Genomic DNA, 8568 nt, shown 5'->3' on the forward strand with positions numbered 1-8568 from the left:
CATGTACGGAGCGGAGCCGCGTGTGTCCTATTGGGGGAGATTCATGTATGGAGCGGAGCCTTGTGTCCTATTGGGGGCGATTCATGTACGGAGCGAAGCCGCGTGTGTCCTATTGTGGGTGATTCATGTACGGAGCGGAGCCATGTGTCCTATTGGGGGCGATTCATGTACGGAGCGGAGCCGCGTGTCATATTGGGGAGATCCATGTACGGAGCGGAGCCGCGTGTGTCTTATTGGGGGTGATTCATGTACGGAGCCGCGTGTGTCCTATTGGGGGGTGATTCATGCACGGAGCGGAGCCGCGTGTCCTATTGGGGGCGATTCGTGTAGGGAGCGGAGCCGCGTGTCCTATTGGGGGCGATTCGTGTAGGGAGCGGAGCCGCGTGTCCTATTGGGGGCGATCCATGTACGGAGCGGAGCCGCGTGTGTCCTATTGGGGGTGATTCATGTACGGAGCGGAGCCGCGTGTGTCCTATTGGGGGTGATTCATGTACGGAGCGGAGCCGCGTGTGTCCTATTGGGGGCGATTCATGTACGGAGCGGAGCCGTGTGTCCTATTGGGGGCGATTCATGTACGGAGCGGAGCCGTGTGTCCTATTGGGGGCGATTCATGTACGGAGCGAAGCCGCGTGTGTCCTATTGGGGGTGATTCATGTACGGAGCGGAGCCGCGTGTGTCCTATTGGGGGCGATTCATGTACGGAGCGGAGCCGTGTGTCCTATTGGGGGCGATTCATGTACGGAGCGAAGCCGCGTGTGTCCTATTGGGGGTGATTCATGTACGGAGCGGAGCCGCGTGTCATATTGGGGAGATTCATGTACGGAGCGGAGCCGTGTGTCCTATTGGGGGCGATTCATGTACGGAGCGAAGCCGCGTGTGTCCTATTGGGGGTGATTCATGTACGGAGCGGAGCCGCGTGTCCTATTGGGGGCGATTCATGTACGGAGCGGAGCCGCGTGTGTCCTATTGGGGGCGATTCATGTACGGAGCGGAGCCGCGTGTGTCCTATTGGGGGCGATTCATGTACGGAGCGGAGCCGCGTGTGTCCTATTGGGGGCGATTCATGTACGGAGCGGAGCCGCGTGTGTCCTATTGGGGGCGATTCATGTACGGAGCGGAGCCGCGTGTGTCTTATTGGGGGCGATTCATGTACGGAGCGGAGCCGCGTGTGTCCTATTGGGGGTGATCCATGTACGGAGCCGCGTGTGTCCTATTGGGGGTGATCCATGTACGGAGCCGCGTGTGTCCTATTGGGGGCGATTCATGTACGGAGCGGAGCCGCGTGTGTCCTATTGGGGGCGATTCATGTATGGAGCGGAGCCGCGTGTGTCATATTGGAGGAGATTCATGTACGGAGCGGAGCCGCGTGTGTCCCAGTGGGGGCGATTCATGTACGGAGTCGAGTGTCCTGTTCGGAGAGATTCATGTGCGGAGCGGAGCCGCGTGTGTCTTATTGGGGGTGATTCATGTACAGAGCGGAGCCGCCTTTGTCTTATTGGGGGTGATTCATGTACAGAGCGGAGCCGCCTGTGTCCTATTGGGGGTGATTCATGTACGGAGCGGAGCCGCGTGTGTCCAATTGGGGGTGATTCATGTACGGAGCGGAGCCGCGTGTGTCCTATTGGGGGGCGATTCATGTACGGAGCGGTGCCGCGTGTCATATTGGGGAGATCCATGTACGGAGCGGAGCCGTGTGTCCTATTGGGGGCGATTCATGTACGGAGAGGAGCCGCGTGTGTCTTATTGGGGGAGATTCATGTACGGAGCGGAGCCTCGTGTGTCCTATTGGGGGAGATTCATGTACGGAGCGGAGCCGCGTGTGTCCTATTGGGGGCGATCCATGTACGGAGCGGAGCCGCGTGTGTCCTATTGGGGGCGATTCATGTACGGAGCGGAGCCGCGTGTGTCCTATTGGGGGCGATTCATGTACGGAGCGGAGCCGCGTGTGTCCTATTGGGGGCGATTCATGTACGGAGCGGAGCCGCGTGTGTCCTATTGGGGGCGATTCATGTACGGAGCGGAGCCGCGTGTGTCCTATTGGGGGCGATTCATGTACGGAGCGGAGCCGCGTGTGTCCTATTGGGGGCGATTCATGTACGGAGCGGAGCCGCGTGTGTCTTATTGGGGGCGATTCATGTACGGAGCGGAGCCGCGTGTGTCCTATTGGGGGTGATCCATGTACGGAGCCGCGTGTGTCCTATTGGGGGTGATCCATGTACGGAGCCGCGTGTGTCCTATTGGGGGCGATTCATGTACGGAGCGGAGCCGCGTGTGTCCTATTGGGGGCGATTCATGTACGGAGCGGAGCCGCGTGTGTCATATTGGAGGAGATTCATGTACGGAGCGGAGCCGCGTGTGTCCCAGTGGGGGCGATTCATGTACGGAGTCGAGTGTCCTGTTCGGAGAGATTCATGTGCGGAGCGGAGCCGCGTGTGTCTTATTGGGGGTGATTCATGTACAGAGCGGAGCCGCCTTTGTCTTATTGGGGGTGATTCATGTACAGAGCGGAGCCGCCTGTGTCCTATTGGGGGTGATTCATGTACGGAGCGGAGCCGCGTGTGTCCTATTGGGGGTGATTCATGTACGGAGCGGAGCCGCGTGTGTCCTATTGGGGTTGATTCATGTACGGAGCGGAGCCGCGTGTGTCCTAATGGGGGCGATTCATGTACGGAGCGGAGCCATGTGTCCTATTGGGGGCGATTCATGTACGGAGCGGAGCCGTGTGTCCTATTGGGGGCGATTCATGTACGGAGCGAAGCCGCGTGTGTCCTATTGGGGGTGATTCATGTACGGAGCGGAGCCACGTGTGTCCTATTGGGGGCGATTCATGTACGGAGCGGAGCCGTGTGTCCTATTGGGGGCGATTCATGTACGGAGCGAAGCCGCGTGTGTCCGATTGGGGGTGATTCATGTACGGAGCCGCGTGTGTCCTATTGGGGGTGATTCATGTACGGAGTGGAGCCGCGTGTGTCCTATTGGGGGCGATTCATGTACGGAGCGGAGCCGCGTGTCATATTGGGGAGATCCATGTACGGAGCGGAGCCGTGTGTCCTATTGGGGGTGATTCATGTACGGAGAGGAGCCGCGTGTGTCTTATTGGGGGAGATTCATGTACGGAGCGGAGCCTCGTGTGTCCTATTGGGGGAGATTCATGTACGGAGCGGAGCCGCGTGTGTCCTATTGGGGGCGATTCATGTACGGAGCGGAGCCGCGTGTGTCCTATTGGGGGTGATCCATGTACGGAGCGGAGCCTCGTGTGTCCTATTGGGGGAGATTCATGTACGGAGCGGAGCCGCGTGTGTCCTATTGGGGGCGATCCATGTACGGAGCGGAGCCGCGTGTGTCCTATTGGGGGCGATTCATGTACGGAGCGGAGCCGCGTGTGTCCTATTGGGGGCGATTCATGTACGGAGCGGAGCCGCGTGTGTCCTATTGGGGGCGATTCATGTACGGAGCGGAGCCGCGTGTGTCCTATTGGGGGCGATTCATGTACGGAGCGGAGCCGCGTGTGTCCTATTGGGGGCGATTCATGTACGGAGCGGAGCCGCGTGTGTCCTATTGGGGGCGATTCATGTACGGAGCGGAGCCGCGTGTGTCTTATTGGGGGCGATTCATGTACGGAGCGGAGCCGCGTGTGTCCTATTGGGGGTGATCCATGTACGGAGCCGCGTGTGTCCTATTGGGGGTGATCCATGTACGGAGCCGCGTGTGTCCTATTGGGGGCGATTCATGTACGGAGCGGAGCCGCGTGTGTCCTATTGGGGGCGATTCATGTACGGAGCGGAGCCGCGTGTGTCATATTGGAGGAGATTCATGTACGGAGCGGAGCCGCGTGTGTCCCAGTGGGGGCGATTCATGTACGGAGTCGAGTGTCCTGTTCGGAGAGATTCATGTGCGGAGCGGAGCCGCGTGTGTCTTATTGGGGGTGATTCATGTACAGAGCGGAGCCGCCTTTGTCTTATTGGGGGTGATTCATGTACAGAGCGGAGCCGCCTGTGTCCTATTGGGGGTGATTCATGTACGGAGCGGAGCCGCGTGTGTCCTATTGGGGGTGATTCATGTACGGAGCGGAGCCGCGTGTGTCCTATTGGGGTTGATTCATGTACGGAGCGGAGCCGCGTGTGTCCTAATGGGGGCGATTCATGTACGGAGCGGAGCCATGTGTCCTATTGGGGGCGATTCATGTACGGAGCGGAGCCGTGTGTCCTATTGGGGGCGATTCATGTACGGAGCGAAGCCGCGTGTGTCCTATTGGGGGTGATTCATGTACGGAGCGGAGCCACGTGTGTCCTATTGGGGGCGATTCATGTACGGAGCGGAGCCGTGTGTCCTATTGGGGGCGATTCATGTACGGAGCGAAGCCGCGTGTGTCCGATTGGGGGTGATTCATGTACGGAGCCGCGTGTGTCCTATTGGGGGTGATTCATGTACGGAGTGGAGCCGCGTGTGTCCTATTGGGGGCGATTCATGTACGGAGCGGAGCCGCGTGTCATATTGGGGAGATCCATGTACGGAGCGGAGCCGTGTGTCCTATTGGGGGTGATTCATGTACGGAGAGGAGCCGCGTGTGTCTTATTGGGGGAGATTCATGTACGGAGCGGAGCCTCGTGTGTCCTATTGGGGGAGATTCATGTACGGAGCGGAGCCGCGTGTGTCCTATTGGGGGCGATTCATGTACGGAGCGGAGCCGCGTGTGTCCTATTGGGGGTGATCCATGTACAGAGTGGAGCCGCGTGTTTCCTATTGGGGACAATTCATGTACGGAGCAGAGCCGCGTGTGTCCTATTGGGGGGTGATTCATGTACGGAGCCGCGTGTGTCCTATTGGGGGTGATTCATGTACGGAGCAGAGCCGCGTGTGTCCTATTGGGGGGGATTCATGTATGGAGTGGAGCCGCCTGTGTCCTATTGGGGGCGATTCATGTACGGAGCGGAGCCGCGTGTGTCCTATTGGGGGTGATCCATGTACGGAGCGGAGCCGCGTGTGTCCTATTGGGGGCGATTCATGTACGGAGCGGAGCCGCGTGTGTCCTATTGGGGGTGATCCATGTACAGAGTGGAGCCGCGTGTTTCCTATTGGGGACAATTCATGTACGGAGCAGAGCCGCGTGTGTCCTATTGGGGGGTGATTCATGTACGGAGCCGCGTGTGTCCTATTGGGGGTGATTCATGTACGGAGCAGAGCCGCGTGTGTCCTATTGGGGGGGATTCATGTATGGAGTGGAGCCGCGTGTGTCCTATTGGGGGCGATTCATGTACGGAGCGGAGCCGCGTGTGTCCTATTGGGGGTGATCCATGTACGGAGCGGAGCCGCGTGTGTCCTATTGGGGGCGATTCATGTACGGAGCCGCGGGTGTCCTATTGGGGGAGATTCATGTACGGAGCGGAGCCGCGTGTGTCCTATTGGGGGTGATTCATGTACGGAGCGGAGCCGCGTGTGTCCTATTGGGGGCGATTCATGTACGGAGCGGAGCCGCGTTTGTCCTATTGGGGGTGATCTATGTATGGAGCGGAGCCGCGTGTGTCCTATTGGGGGAGATTCATGTACGGAGCGGAGCCGCGTGTGTCCTATTGGGGGCGATTCATGTACGGAGCCGCGTGTGTCCTATTGGGGGTGATTCATGTACGGAGCGGAGCCGCGTGTGTCCTATTGGGGGCGATTCATGTACGGAGCGGAGCCGCGTTTGTCCTATTGGGGGTGATCTATGTATGGAGCGGAGCCGCGTGTGTCCTATTGGGGGAGATTCATGTACGGAGCGGAGCCGCGTGTGTCCTATTGGGGGCGATTCATGTACGGAGCCGCGTGTGTCCTATTGGGGGGATTCATGTACGGAGCGGAGCCGCGTGTGTCCTATTGGGGGAGATTCATGTACGGAGCGGAGCCGCGTGTGTCCTATTGGGGGGGATTCATGTATGGAGTGGAGCCGCCTGTGTCCTATTGGGGGCGATTCATGTACGGAGCGGAGCCGCGTGTGTCCTATTGGGGGTGATCCATGTACGGAGCGGAGCCGCGTGTGTCCTATTGGGGGCGATTCATGTACGGAGCGGAGCCGCGTGTGTCCTATTGGGGGTGATCCATGTACAGAGTGGAGCCGCGTGTTTCCTATTGGGGACAATTCATGTACGGAGCAGAGCCGCGTGTGTCCTATTGGGGGGTGATTCATGTACGGAGCCGCGTGTGTCCTATTGGGGGTGATTCATGTACGGAGCAGAGCCGCGTGTGTCCTATTGGGGGGGATTCATGTATGGAGTGGAGCCGCGTGTGTCCTATTGGGGGCGATTCATGTACGGAGCGGAGCCGCGTGTGTCCTATTGGGGGTGATCCATGTACGGAGCGGAGCCGCGTGTGTCCTATTGGGGGCGATTCATGTACGGAGCCGCGGGTGTCCTATTGGGGGAGATTCATGTACGGAGCGGAGCCGCGTGTGTCCTATTGGGGGTGATTCATGTACGGAGCGGAGCCGCGTGTGTCCTATTGGGGGCGATTCATGTACGGAGCGGAGCCGCGTTTGTCCTATTGGGGGTGATCTATGTATGGAGCGGAGCCGCGTGTGTCCTATTGGGGGAGATTCATGTACGGAGCGGAGCCGCGTGTGTCCTATTGGGGGCGATTCATGTACGGAGCCGCGTGTGTCCTATTGGGGGTGATTCATGTACGGAGCGGAGCCGCGTGTGTCCTATTGGGGGCGATTCATGTACGGAGCGGAGCCGCGTTTGTCCTATTGGGGGTGATCTATGTATGGAGCGGAGCCGCGTGTGTCCTATTGGGGGAGATTCATGTACGGAGCGGAGCCGCGTGTGTCCTATTGGGGGCGATTCATGTACGGAGCCGCGTGTGTCCTATTGGGGGGATTCATGTACGGAGCGGAGCCGCGTGTGTCCTATTGGGGGAGATTCATGTACGGAGCGGAGCCGCGTGTGTCCTATTGGGGGAGATTCATGTACGGAGCCGCGTGTGTCCTATTGGGGGTGATTCATGTACGGAGCGGAGCCGCGTGTGTCCTATTGGGGGCGATTCATGTACGGAGCGGAGCCGCGTGTGTCCTATTGGGGGAGATTCATGTACGGAGCCGCGTGTGTCCTATTGGGGGTGATTCATGTACGGAGCGGAGCCGCGTGTGTCCTATTGGGGGCGATTCATGTACGGAGCGGAGCCGCGTGTGTCCTATTGGGGAGATTCATGTACGGAGCGGAGCCGCGTGTGTCCTATTGGGGAGATTCATGTACGGAGCGGAGCCGCGTGTGTCCTATTGGGGGAGATTCATGTACGGAGCGGAGCCGCGTGTGTCCTATTGGGGGCGATTCATGTACGGAGCGGAGCCGCGTTTGTCCTATTGGGGGTGATCTATGTATGGAGCGGAGCCGCGTGTGTCCTATTGGGGGAGATTCATGTACGGAGCGGAGCCGCGTGTGTCCTATTGGGGGCGATTCATGTACGGAGCCGCGTGTGTCCTATTGGGGGTGATTCATGTACGGAGCGGAGCCGCGTGTGTCCTATTGGGGGCGATTCATGTACGGAGCGGAGCCGCGTTTGTCCTATTGGGGGTGATCTATGTATGGAGCGGAGCCGCGTGTGTCCTATTGGGGGAGATTCATGTACGGAGCGGAGCCGCGTGTGTCCTATTGGGGAGATTCATGTACGGAGCGGAGCCGCGTGTGTCCTATTGGGGGAGATTCATGTACGGAGCCGCGTGTGTCCTATTGGGGGTGATTCATGTACGGAGCGGAGCCGCGTGTGTCCTATTGGGGGCGATTCATGTACGGAGCGGAGCCGCGTGTGTCCTATTGGGGGAGATTCATGTACGGAGCCGCGTGTGTCCTATTGGGGGTGATTCATGTACGGAGCGGAGCCGCGTGTGTCCTATTGGGGGCGATTCATGTACGGAGCGGAGCCGCGTGTGTCCTATTGGGGAGATTCATGTACGGAGCGGAGCCGCGTGTGTCCTATTGGGGAGATTCATGTACGGAGCGGAGCCGCGTGTGTCCTATTGGGGGAGATTCATGTACGGAGCGGAGCCGCGTGTGTCCTATTGGGGGAGATTCATGTACGGAGCGGAGCCGCGTGTCCTATTGGGGGCGCTGTCCGCGGTGTAGGGCCGCCAGTGTGACTGAGGCTGCAGTTCCCGGGAGGAAGATTAACCCCGTATCAGCCGGAGAACAGCGCTCTCCCATGTGACAGCTTCCCGGATACAGATAGAAAGCGGAACATCACACAGAGGAAAACCGAGTGTTTGTGTGTGGAGAACGGACGAGTGTGAACAGCGGTGAATCCTGAGTGCGGATAACGGGACCTTACACCTACCTGCACCCGCAGAGACGCGCGTTTAACCCTATATTGTGTGGGCTCCTTACCAGTGTGACGTAATTTCCGAGGGCGTGTCATACGAGGAGTCAGGGAGGAGCCTAGACTGTATGGGCTCCGCCTCCTGCCAGGTCCTGACTGCAGCCCGTACAGTGTAGGCGGCTCACCACCGAAGATGCTGCACCAATCAGCGTCAGGCCAGTTGCAGCCCGGCAGCCAATCAAAGTTCGGAGCTGAACAACCAATGAGCGGTTGCAGCTCCCAGAG

General features: G+C 59.2%; 1 protein-coding gene across 3 annotated transcripts in view; it reads right to left on the minus strand.

Moving 5' to 3' along the window:
* LOC141094233 (uncharacterized) overlaps positions 1-8434 on the minus strand; it is a 49815-nt gene extending 41381 nt beyond the window's left edge. For 2 of the 3 annotated variants that reach the window (XM_073580044.1, XM_073580042.1), the window contains exon 1: positions 8302-8346. The gene's annotated coding sequence lies outside the window, so the exon portion shown is untranslated. The other variant, XM_073580043.1, reaches the window with a different exon arrangement.
* Between the last annotated feature and the right edge of the window lie 134 nt (positions 8435-8568).

Source organism: Dendrobates tinctorius, unplaced genomic scaffold, assembly GCF_039654945.1.
Source record: "Dendrobates tinctorius isolate UK_male_01 unplaced genomic scaffold, ASM3965494v1 ptg000063l, whole genome shotgun sequence".
In the NCBI taxonomy this organism is placed as follows: domain Eukaryota; kingdom Metazoa; phylum Chordata; class Amphibia; order Anura; family Dendrobatidae; genus Dendrobates; species Dendrobates tinctorius.